Source organism: Apium graveolens, chromosome 2 (genome assembly GCF_009905375.1).
Source record: "Apium graveolens cultivar Ventura chromosome 2, ASM990537v1, whole genome shotgun sequence".
Taxonomy (NCBI): Eukaryota; Viridiplantae; Streptophyta; class Magnoliopsida; order Apiales; family Apiaceae; genus Apium; species Apium graveolens.
In genome coordinates this window covers 36,062,733-36,076,287 of record NC_133648.1, presented here as the reverse complement: position 1 = coordinate 36,076,287, position 13,555 = coordinate 36,062,733, and positions in this window count along the sequence as shown.

Here is a 13,555-nt window from a genome sequence, read left to right as displayed (position 1 = left end):
TCTTGTGATAAATGCATATTTGTTATTAGCAAATTCTTGCGATATATTGTAGCATGTGATATGGTATATATGCATGCCTGTTCCGTATTCTTGATTTATATATCTGTTGGTTCAAATGCTTATTAGTTGCATAATACTTATGCTAGAGATAAGCAGTAGTTGTGTATACCCTTAGTATAGGGGACCCAAAGGCGAACATTTTCTAAAACCGGGAGTCGATGTTCCCGAGTATATTATATACATATATATTTAAATATATATATATATGATTAGTTTTTAAAACTATTAATCGAATAAGGTTTATTCGATAACTTTATATTATTTAATGAATATTACTTGAATATTCATTCGAGGACTTATGACTCCTTTTATTTTATTTATGAATATTATTTCGAATATTCATTCGAGGGCTTATGACTCAGTTTATATTATTTAATGAATATTATTTGAACATTCATTTAAGGACCTATGACTCCGATTATTTGCTGAGATATATTCTTTATTTTATTAAAGAATAAGGTGTCGATAATCAAACTTATTTTTTTGATTATTCAAATAAAGATAGTACTTTCGTACAAGTATATCTTTGGTTATTTAATACTCGTTTCAAGTATAAGTTTTACAACTTCTACTTCAATTATTTGTATAAAGATTATTCTTTATGGGAATATTATTTAAATAATAATATTCAGATATTTTCTAATATATTGGGAATGATTTACTTTATTAAATCAGCATTACTCCAAACACTCTTTAAAGTGTTTTCGAGTCCTTAAAATGATTTTCAAAAGTTAGAGCGGATCCCAAAACTCAATTTTTTTTATATATTGAAGATCTTCCTTTTTAAAGGGGATTTAAATACTCGCCCAAAACCAGAGGGATCCGGCTCTGGGGTATATTTTATATTCGCAACGAGGTTGCTGTTTTGATAAATGAATTGATTACTTACCCAATGTTCGGGAAGTAAGTCCATCTATTGAGTCGGCATAAGCAACATGGGCTCAGTGGGCGTCCATGAAAGTGTAAGTGGCTCAGTGGGAGTCCATCAAATGCGTAAGTGGCTGAGTGACAGTCCAGCATAAGGTCCTATTGCGACCAGGGTGATGACCAGTGGGGAATACGTCCATCTACTAGTAGAAAAGGTTACTTATTGGTATCTTTGCCTGATCAGCAAGATATCAGGTTTATGCCAAGGTTTTCTCCTTTCCAAATTCATTGGATATTACAACTCTGTTTATAATTTTCATAACAGAGGTTTTTAAGGAGTGTATGAAATATATATATATATACAAGTGTATATATATATCGAGACTTAATGAAGTACCTCGTAACTTCATTATTTATAATGATATTCAAAGATTGAATTCATTCAAATCTTGTCTTGTAGTCTCATCAGTGTGATGAACTTTTGAAACTGATTATAACTTGAACGGTGGTAGTTCAAGTAGTACTTGGAAAAGATATAAGTATATTGGAGTATCTTGTAACTTGTAACTTCATCTTTTAAACTTATATCTCGTTAATGATTATCTTATGCATGACAAAGATTTTCACAAAAAACGTTGAGACAAGGTTAGATATATGAGATCACCTTACAACGATATTTTTATACAGTTATAAACTGGAACTCTGTGTATATTAGGCATGGAAGAGGACTTCCAAGATTTTGAAAAGTATATAAGTATATATACTGAATATTTTGCGACTTCGTCGCATTAAGATATCAAACTTGGTTCATTTCTTCTTGACCAAGACTTTCATGAGTACTATGAGAATGCTCATATATTGTTAATTATTATACATATTATTTCGGTGGGCTTGTTGCTCACCCTTGCTTTCTTCTTCATCACACAACAACAGATAGAAAAGATGAACAGGACCAAGCTCCCGATTCGCAAGCGGTTAGGAAACGTTCCGCAGTTTCCTGTAGGCGTTGATGCCGTTATAGCCGAGGTAGGATCTACCAATAGGCTAGGCTTTCAACTCTTGATGTACCAGACTTATGTATATTTATGAATTATAATAATGGCAAGAAAATGTAAATTTATTCAGAAACCCTTTTAAGGTGTAATGGCATATAATTGTGGAATAAAGTGACTTGTATTTTTTTTTTTGGTATTCATCTCTGAGACTATAACTTGTGTGTGTGTATATTGTGGGGTCACAGTATGTAGTAGTTGCTTGTTTATTAAGATTAAGTGTTATTAAGGGAAATGGAACTCGTGACAACCCGGATCCCCGACCCCGGATTTGGGGGTGTTACATTAAAGTATGCACACAAGCCAAACACACCTACTTATATTACAAACGTTCAAATCCCAACTATTCCAAACTTAGAACTGAGTATTAAACATTATTACAAACTTTTACAAACTCAAATTATCCCAAAAGAAGCCTACTAGCTTAGCTCGATCAACCTGAACCCCTAGCTCTCGCGCTGGACTGGGGATCCTCGGTACCAACCGGTTCCTTCTTAACTGGAAAAGAACATAAACAATATCGCACAAATGAGCTAACTAGCTCAGCAAGTCACAATGACAAAACTGAGAATAATGATCATCAAGTATGGTTATGATATCAAGGGAATAATGGATTATGATTTAGAATTGGATATTATATTTTCATGTTAAAAACCAAGGTTAGGCTGCTGATCAGTCACGCACTAACCCCGAGCAAAGCACACAATACTGCTCTAACTACTGGATCCAAGGAACACATTGGCCTAACTTGACCATTATATGGTCTGACCACGAATCTGGCCCACAATTTTATAAAAACAATCCAATTCTAACATAATAACAGAATAAGCAATAATGAACAATAAACAGAATCATTAACAATATTGGACGTTCAATAATGAAATGGTTTTAATCTACATAAGGATCAAAAGAGCATTTTCAAAGTTTGGATGCTAGGTAATGAAAGAATTGGATAATAATGAATCAATATTTCAGGGTTTCAAGGATTTGGTCTTTCAAAGCAAAAGATACAATGGTTTGAATGTGTAAGCAATCTGGTTCAGTGTTTGATATGTAGTTTGTATGTATTTGTGGAGTAGTATCGTATATTTGAGGTTCATATTTGGGTATACAACAATTGATGGTATAAAAAGAATCAGGTTTATGGCTCAAGATCAATAACTTAGAATCAAGGTTTAGGGTTCAATGCTTCAAAGCACTTGCAATATAAAACAGGAATATCAATCACGACAATATCTCGAGAAAGTTCAGAACACTTTCCTGGTACTAGCGTACTACACTGCACTTGCTCTCAATCACCACTGTCTTACTCCTTGACTATCTGTATTCCTTTCCTACGCCTTGCCTCTTCTGCTCACATATCATAAACATCTATCAATATTTAACTCATACGATTCTATTCGACACATACTTCTATCTACCCTTCGTTTCACCCAAATCTGATTAACGGATTGAAAGTTACGCAATAAACAGGTAAATATCGAATACACCGACCGACAGTCCACCAACAAGTCACATATAACACGTAACACGTCACATAATCAATAATACATTATTTATAAATAAATCTCGGGTCATAAACAAGCTTTCTGGTATTTAAAATGATTTTTAAAACATTTTTCGGAATTAAAACGGGTCCTGCCTTCGGCATCCCCCTCCTTGCGGTTAAGGTAACGACTTCGGGCATGGCCAACTCCCATAGTGTGACGGGCGGTGTGTAAGTTGGATCAATTTCGGAATAATAAACAGGGTTCGGTTGGCCAATTCTGGCTTCAAAATAATTTCATAATAATTATCGAGTCTTGAAAATAATTTAAAATAGTATTTTAAAGCTCGAAACTATTTTTCGGAATTTTTAAATCATTTTTAAATAATTAAATCTAATTAAATAATTAATTAAAATCAATTAATAATTAATTAAATCAATTAATCAATTAATTTTCGAATTAATTGATCAATTAATCGATTAAAAATTAACTGAAATTAATTAACTAATTTTTTCAGATTTATTTTTAAATTTAAAATAATTTTTGGAATTAAAATAATAATTTTTGGAATTTTCAGATATTAAAATCAAATTTTTTTATAATAAAATAAATAGGAAATATGATTTTTGAATAATTTTAAAACAGGAATCCTATTTTTGAAAACTCTGGAAAGTTCAGGGACTGAACTTTTTCGTTTTAAAAAAATAAGGTACTAAACTGCAATTTTGACAGGGTCGCCGGGAAAACGTCGGGGTGGCCGGAGAACACGTTCCCGACATCCTCACCCCACCACAAGCTCCAGATCACATCTACAGACAACCAGGAATCGATTCATGCAATCAAAACATATCAATAACCCCAGACTTGACCGGAAATTGGCCAAGAACATCACCGGTTTCCGGCGAAACAACGAAAACTTAAAAAGACAACTCCCTACGATTCAAGCATCCTTTGTTAAAGAGCTATATACCAATCGATTACAAATTTCATAAGGAACATAATCCACTATAAATCAACAGCTAATAACCCTTAAATCAAAAGGCCCCAAATTTCAATTGAAAACATTCATACGGGTTATAAACCCTAATTTTAAAATTCGAGAATTAAACCCACTTTTGAGCATGTTATTGAACTCCAAATCAGACGTATGACATATGAAAATAATCAGGAAAACAAGCTCTACAACATGCAATCATCAAATCATACAAACAATCATCCGAATAAAAATTCATATTTTTAATAAAAATAATTCGAAAATAATTAAATTTTCAGAAAATAAACCTTGATTTCTGCAGTGATTCGGAACACAGAATCTGATAGAACACCTCAAGACCTTTGGATTGAGTACTCGAGCTTTGAAAACAGAGATCAATAACACCTTCGTTTTGATGTTTGATTCTTGGAAGATTATATGAATATAGGGTTTTTCTCTGGAAAATTATATAATTATCTGTCTGCAAATGATTTTGATACGAAATAAAATACGGGAAAAGGCTATTTATAATTACGGAAAATTAGTATCACGTTGGATCATTCCAGATATAAAATGGTACGTTTATTTATAAAAACTGATCCAACCGGTATCGGTTTTCGGGACAGTTATCCAAATCAGTACAATTTGTACTGCGGTCTTGGTCTCAGCGCCTGGTTACACGTACTATGTGGCGCCTTCCAAACCCGGGTCAGAAGTTTGGGGTCCACACACACACCTTATTTATAACCTGCTTATAACAATAATAAAGATAATAATAATATGCAGTGACCCTACTTACCAACCACCACGGACCGCAACTGGTTAAAGTATGCACACAAGCCAAACACACTATTATATTATAAACGTTCAAATCCCAACTATTCCAAACTCAAAATTGAGTATTAAACATTATTATAAACTTTTACAGACTTAATTTATCCCAAAAGAAGCCTACTAGCTCAGCTCAATCAACCTGAACCCCTAGCTCTCGTGCTGGACTGGGGATCCTCGGTACCAACCGGTTTCTTCTTAACTGGAAAAGAACAGAAACAATATCGCACAAATGAGCTAACTAGCTCAGCAAGTCACAATGACAAAACTGAGAATAATGATCATCAGGTGAAAATGGTTATGATATCAAGTGAACAATGGATTATGATTTAGAATTGGATATTATATTTTCATGTTAATAACCAAGGTTAGGCTGCTGATCAGTCACGCACTAACCCCGAGCAAAGCACACAGCACTGCTCTAACTACTGGATCCAAGGCACACATTGGACTAACTTGACCATTATATGGTCTGACCACGAATCTGGTCCACAATTTTATAAAAACAATCCAATTCTAACATAATAACAGAATAAACAATAATAAACAATAACCAGAATCATTAACAACATTTGATGTTCCATAATGAAATGGTTTTAATCTGCATAAGGATCAAAAGAGTATTTTTCAAAGTTTGGATGCTAGGTAATGAAAGAATTGGATAACAATGAATCAATGTTTCAGGGTTTCAAGGATTTGGTCTTTCAAAGCATAAAATATAATGGTTTGAGTATGTAGGTAACTCGATTCAGTGTATAGTATTTAGTTTGTATGTATTTGTGGAGTAGTATCGTATATTTGAGATTCGTGTTTGGGTATACAACAATCAATGGTCTAGAAAGAATCAGGTTACGGCTCAAGATCAATAACTGGAATCAAGGTTAGGGTTCAGTGCTTCAAAGCACTTGCAATATAAAACAGGAATATCAATCACGACAATATCTCGAGAAAGTTCAGAACACTTGCCTGGTATTAGCTTACTACACTGCACTCGTTTCCAATCTCAACCGTCTTACTCCTCAACTACCTGTTTCCCTTTCCTACGCCTTGCCTCTTCTGCTCACATATCATAAGCATCTATCAATATTTAACTCATAGGATTCTATTCAACACATACTTCTATCTACCCTTCGTTTCACCCAAATCTGATTATCGGACTGAAAGTTACGTAATAAACAAGTAAACATCGAATGTACAGACTGACAGTCAACCAACAAGTCACATATAACACATAACACGTCACATAATCAATGATATATCATTTATACATAAGTCTCGGGTCGTAAACAGTCTTTCAGGTATTTAAAATGATTTCTAAAACATTTTTCGTAATTAAAACGAGTCGTTGGATTAATTTTGGGGTATTGAACAAGGTTCGATTGGCCAATTCTGGCTCCGAAACAATTTTATAATAATTATCGAGCCTTGGAAGTAATTTAGAATAATATTTTAAAGCTCATTACTATCTTTCAGAATTTTTAAATCATTTTTAAATAATTAAATCTAATTAAATAATTAATTAAAATCAATTAATAATTAATTAAATCAATTAATTTTTGAATTAATTGATCAATTAATCAATTAAAAATTAACTGAAATTAATTAACTAATTAATTAAGATTTATTTTTGAATTAAAAATAATTTTCGAAATTAAAATAATAATTTTTGGAATTTTCAGAAATTAAAACGAATTTTTATAATAAAAATAAATAGGAAATATGATTTTTAAATATTTTTAAAACAGGATTCCAACTTTTGCAAACTCTGGAAAGTTCAGGGACTGAACTTCATCGTTTTCAAAAGTTGGGGTACTAAACTGCAATTTTCCAACCTTTCGCCGGAAAACAGTCGGGTTCGCCGGAGAACTCAACTCCGGCATCCTTCCACCACCACCAACTCCAGATTCAATCTATAATTCACCAGGAATCTAACCATACCATCAAATCAACCTAACAATCCCTGAGTTGGCCGGAATTTGGCCGAGAAGTTCGCCAGTTTCCGGCGAGCTCGACGTAAACTTCAAAACACAACTCCCTTCTCTACAGACCTCGTTGATTCATGAAACTTATACAACTGGATTGCAAATTTCACAGAGAACACAACCCACTATACCACAACATCAATCTATTCCAAAATAAGAAACCCCCAAATTTCAATTAAGAACATTCATACGGGTTATAAACCCTAATTTTAAAATTCGAAAATCAAACTCAAATTTGAACATGTTATTGAACTCCAAATCAGCCGTATAATATATCAAAATCATCAGGAAAACAAGCTCTACAACATGCAATCATCAAATCATACAAACAATCATCTGAACAAAAATTCATATTTTTAATAAAATTAATTCGAAAATAAATAAAAATATAGAAAAATACCCTTGATTTCTGCAGTAAAACGAAGCTCAGAATCTGGTAGAACACTTCAAAACCTTTGGATTGAGTACTCAAGCTTTGAAAACAGAGATCGCTAACGCCTTCGTTTTGCGGTTTGATTCTTAGAACAGTTTATGTAATTAGGGTTTTTCTCTGGAAAATTTTATAATTACTATCTGCAAATGATTTTGATACGAAATAAAATACGGGAAAAGGCTATTTATAATTACGGAAAATTAGGATCCCGTTGGATCATTCCGGATATAAAACGGTACGTTTATTTATAAAAACTGATCCAAACGGTATCGGTTTTCGGGATAGTTATCCAAACAAGTACAATTTATACTGCGGTCTTGGTCTCGGCGCCTGGTTATACGTACTACGAGGTGATAATTGAGATAGTTTAATAAAAAACTCCCGTTTATCGAAAATACTGGTTTTATTGATTTACCGAAACGAATATTGTATCGAAAATGTTGCGCAGGGACCCGCGCAGAACAAACCGTACGCCGGATCGAAAAAGTCGAAACATGGAATATGCTCGGAATATTACAATTAGGTTAGGAAGGAATTCTTGGAAGAGTTTCGGGTTCCAAAAACATAACAACGGATAATGTCGGTTGGTTCCCGTTTTTATAAAATAGATTTTAAATACTCGGAAAAAGATTTTATAAATTTCATATGATCCTTATAAATCCATAAATCAATATAAAAATAATTCGGAAGATATGACAATTATCTATATTTTATTTTTGACATATAAAAGTTAAAATACTCAATTAATATTATTTTTAAATATCCAAACATAGATAACACTTAACAATTAATTCACATAATGGATATTGTGCACATATATTAATCATTTATTAACAACATAATTACACGATATATCCTGGATATTACATCCTTCCCCCCTTAAAAGGATTTTGTCCTCAGAATCTCCTAAGAAAACAAATGAGGATACTTTTCTCTCATATCACTTTCTAACTCCCAGGTTGACTCTTCAACCTTTGGGTTTCTCCACAATACCCTTACTAGCTTTACCACTTTATTCCTCAATACTTTCTCTTTCCTCTAGAATTTCTATCGGACTCTGTACATATGACAAATCTGCCTGAAGCTCTATTGGCTCATATTCTATTACATGCCTGGAGTCTGGATTATATTTCTTGAGCATCGATACGTGAAAAACATTGTTAATGTGCTCCATGTGCGGGGGTAACACAAACTCATAAGCTACTTTGCCAACGCGCTTTAGGATCTCAAAAGGTCCGACATATCTTGGGCTTAGCTTCCATTTCTTCCCAAACCTCGTTATTCCTTTCCATGGTGATACTTTCAGTAATACCAAGCTTCCTTCTTTAAATTCCATGTCTTTTCTTGACTGTACTACATATTTCATTTGACGGTCTTGTGCTGCTATCAATCTTTTCTGGATTATTTCAACAACTTCCTTTGTCTGCTGCACCAATTCAGGTCCAAGTATTTTATGTTCTCTTACTTCATCCCAATATACTGGAGATCTACATTTGCGTCCATAAAGGGCTTCATAGGGTGGCATCCCAATACTGGCATGATAACTGTTGTTATAAGCAAACTCTACCAGAGGTAAATGCTCGTCCCAACTTCCTTTAAAATCAATAGCACAAACACGCAACATGTCCTCGATTGTCTGGATCGTTCTTTCACTTTGGCCATCCGTCTGGGGGTGATAGGTCGTACTCATATTCAGTCTTGTTCCCAAACATTCTTGAAAACTCTTCCAAAATCTTGAATTAAACCTTGGATCTCGATCAGATACAATAGACACTGGAACTCCATGACGAACTACGATTTCCTTCAGGTACATATGGACTAACTTGTCGAGCGAAAATCTTTCATTTATAGGTAGAAAATGAGCTGACTTGGTAAGTCTATCCACTATAACCCAAATGACATCATAATTAGCCCTTGTCCTTGGTAATCCAACTATAAAATCCATGGTAATATGTTCCCACTTCCACTCTGGAATTTCCAATGGCTGTAACAATCCACTTGGTCTCTGATGCTCTATTTTAACTCTCTGACATGTATAACATTTGTTAACCCATTCCGCAATTTCCCTCTTCATATCTGGCCACCAATAATTCTTCTTTAAATCCCTGTACATTTTGGTACTCCCTGGATGGATGGAATATCTTGAACTATGTGCCTCTTGTAAAATTTCATTATTTAACTCCGTCACCGGTGGAATCCAAATTCTAGATAAAAACCTCAGAATATCTTGATCATCCTTTTACGTGCATAATTCTTCATCTACCAAACGATTTATATCTTGATCCATTACATCTTCCTGACATTTCTTTATTTTCTCCAATAACTCTGGTTGGAAAGTCATACTGTACACTTTCGCTTCCTCAGGCTTGCAAACTCTAATCTCCAATTCCAATTTCTGAAATTCCTTATATATCTCTTCAGGTACTGATAACTCATTTAACCTTTCCTTCCGACTTAACGCGTCTGCTACAATGTTCGCTTTACCAGGATGATAATTAATCGAGCAATCGTAATCCTTGATCAATTCCAACCATCTTCTTTGCCTCATATTAAGTTCCTTCTGTGTGAATATGTACTTTAAGCTTTTGTGATCCGTGAAAATCTCGCACTTTTTTCCATACAGATAATGTCTCCAAATCTTCAAATCAAAAACTATGGCTGCTAGCTCCAGATCATGAGTAGGATACTTTTGTTCGTGTGGTTTCAATTGCCTTAACGCATACGCAATCACCTTTTCGTGTTGCATTAAAACACATCCTAGTCCTTTGTGAGAAGCGTCACTATAAATTACAAAATTCCCTTGATCGTCTGGAAGTGATAAAACAGGTGTCGTGATTAATCTTTGCTTCAATTCCTGAAAACTTCCTTCGCACTTGTCGTTCCATATAAACTTTTCATTCTTTCGTGTAAGCTTTGTCAGTGGTGTTGCAATCCTTGAGAAATTATGGACGAATCGACGATAATATCCCGCCAATCCCAAGAAACTTCTTACCTCGGTGGGTGTTCTCGGTTTCTCCCAATTCGTAATTGCTTCGATCTTTGCCGGGTCTACTTTGATCCCTTCGTTACTGACTATGTGTCCTAAGAACTGAACTTCCTGTAGCCAAAACTCACACTTCGAGAATTTAGCATATAACTTCTTTTTCCTTAAAATCTCCAAAGCTGTTCTCAAATGTTCCGCATGATCCTCTTCCGTTTTTGAATAAATTAAAATATCATCTATAAACACAATAACGAACTTGTCCAAATACTCCTTGAAAATTCTATTCATCAGGTCCATAAACCCTGTCGGGGCATTGGTCAATCCAAAAGACATCATTAGAAATTCGTAATGTCCATACCTTGTTCTAAAAGCTGTCTTTGGTATATCTTCTGGCTTGATCTTCAGTTGATGATATCCTGATCTTAAATCAATTTTGGAGAAGTACTTGGCTCCCTTCAATTGGTCAAACAAATCGTCTATCCTAGGTAACGGATACTTGTTCTTGATTGTAAGCTTATTGAGTTCTCTACAGTCGATGCACAGTCTCATGCTTCCATCTTTCTTCTTGACAAATAATACCGGGGCTCCCCACGGGGATATGCTGGGTCTGATTACTCCTTTCTCTAACAACTCCTGCAATTGCTTTGCTAGCTCTTTCATCTCAACAGGCGCCATTCTGTACGAGGCCTTGGATACTGGTTCTGTTCTAGGTGCTAAGTCGATCGCAAATTCAATTTCTCTATCTGGAGGAAGTCCTGGTAACTCGTCGGGAAACACATCTGGAAATTCATTCACTACTGAAATATCTTCAAGTTCTGCTGGCTCCTGACTTCTGTCGATCACATATGCTACGAAATGCTCGCATCCTTGCTGTAATAACTTCTTGTCTTGAATCATTGTTAAGAACTTCTTTACTTGCTTCTGGCCCTTGAACGTTATTATTCTTTCGTCTGGTGTCTTCACCATTACCTTCTTATTTTGACAATCTATCTGGGCATCGTGCTTAGATAACCAATCCATCCCTAATATAACGTCAAACTCCCCTAACTTAAATGGTATCAAATCTATGCAAAACTTACTACCAGAAATCTCAATCTCACATTTCCCACAAACTTGATTAACAGATACACATTCTTGATTTGTTAATTCAACAGTCATCATTTCATTTAAACACTCAACTGGACAATTTAACTTGCTAACAAAATCTTGTGAAATAAATGATCGGGTTGCTCCCGAATCTATTAACACTTTGGCACATAAAGAATTCACATTAAGCGTACCTGCCACGACATCCGTATCCTGGATAGCATCCTTCACAGACATGTCAAAAACTCTAGCCCTTGAAGTCTCATTCACTGCTTGGGTAGATCCCATAATCCTCAATGCATTACTGACTGGGGCTGGTGTCTTGCAATCCCTGGCTATATGTCCTGGTTTCCCACATTTAAAGCACGTAAATCCAATGGCTGGAACCTTCACTGCTGGATTCCGGATAGGCTGATCCTTATTTGTTGGTTCTCTTGCTGGCTGATTCCGGCACTCCCTTGAATAGTGCCCTTTCTGGTTGCACTTGAAACAAACTACATTCAACTTATTACAAACTCCCCCATGCTTCTTCCCACATACTTGACAATCTGGAAAAGTTAATCTCAACTGATTCGGCTGATTCGCATTAACTGGACGGTTGCCCTGGCCTCCGTCGCTTGCATTTTGTCTCCTGAAATTAAAATTCCTCCCTGGCTGAAACTTGCCCTTCTTAAAATTTGGAAACTCCCTGGTTGTGACTGGCCCTCATTCCCTTCAAATTTCCTTTTCTTGCTTTCCTTTTCCTTCTGGAACATCTCACTCTCTGTCTCTGCGATCATAGCCTTCTGTACCACTCCTGCATAGTTATCCAATTCAAAAATGGCTACCTTCAACCTTGCTGGAATCTTTTAGCCTTCTTCCTGTCAGTATCCACATACGACGGCACATACCTTGACAATTCCTCAAACTTACCCTCATAATCTGTTACCGACATGTTCCCTTGCTTTAATTCTAAAAACTTCAGCTTCATTTGACCCTGAACAAACTAGGGAAAATACTTTTCTAAAAACAATTCCTTAAACCTCTCCCAAGTAATAACATCTGTACCTTCCAATATCTTCACCATCTCCCACCAATAGGTGGCCTCGTTCTTCAGATAGTAACTTGCAAACTCAACCTTTTGTTCTTCCTTTACTTTCACGAAGGCAAATGCCTTCTCTATTTCCTTTAACCAAATATTTGCTTCGATCGGCTCTAGGGAACCCTTGAATTCTGGTGGGTTTACTGCCTGAAAAGTTTTAAAAGTTACCTGGGGATTGGTCTGTCTTTGTTGTTGTTGTACCAGGTGAACTGTTTGTTGGGCCAAGATTTGAAGAATCTGGGCTATTGCTGGGTCCATGGGTCCTGGGTTCACATTTGGATTTATATCATCTTGGTTGTTATTGTTGTTGGTTTCTTCATTCTGGGTGTTGGTGCGGGTATTTCTTCTAGGAGGCATTTTTCTGTAAAGAATCAAACAACTTATTTAGCTTTTAAACCAAATTCCTTGTAGAAAAGAAAAGTTTTATAAAACAAAAATATCTCCTTTTTGAAAACAGTTATAACTAAGTAAATTGCATGCTTCTTTACAGAATGGAAACAGTTATGAAAAACAGGGTACATGGTATCACAGGGGTATAACTGGTGCAATAAATAAGGTAAGGTAAAATATGTGCAATAAAGTAAATGACAGTGCTGGAAAGGAAAAAGCAACTGATATATATAGATCAAAAGTTTTAGGTAGTACAAGCGTAAAGACGCTTCGGAAGTAAAAGCAAAAGGGTACAACAGCCTACTCACTAGTCAGCATAGCTAGTCTATA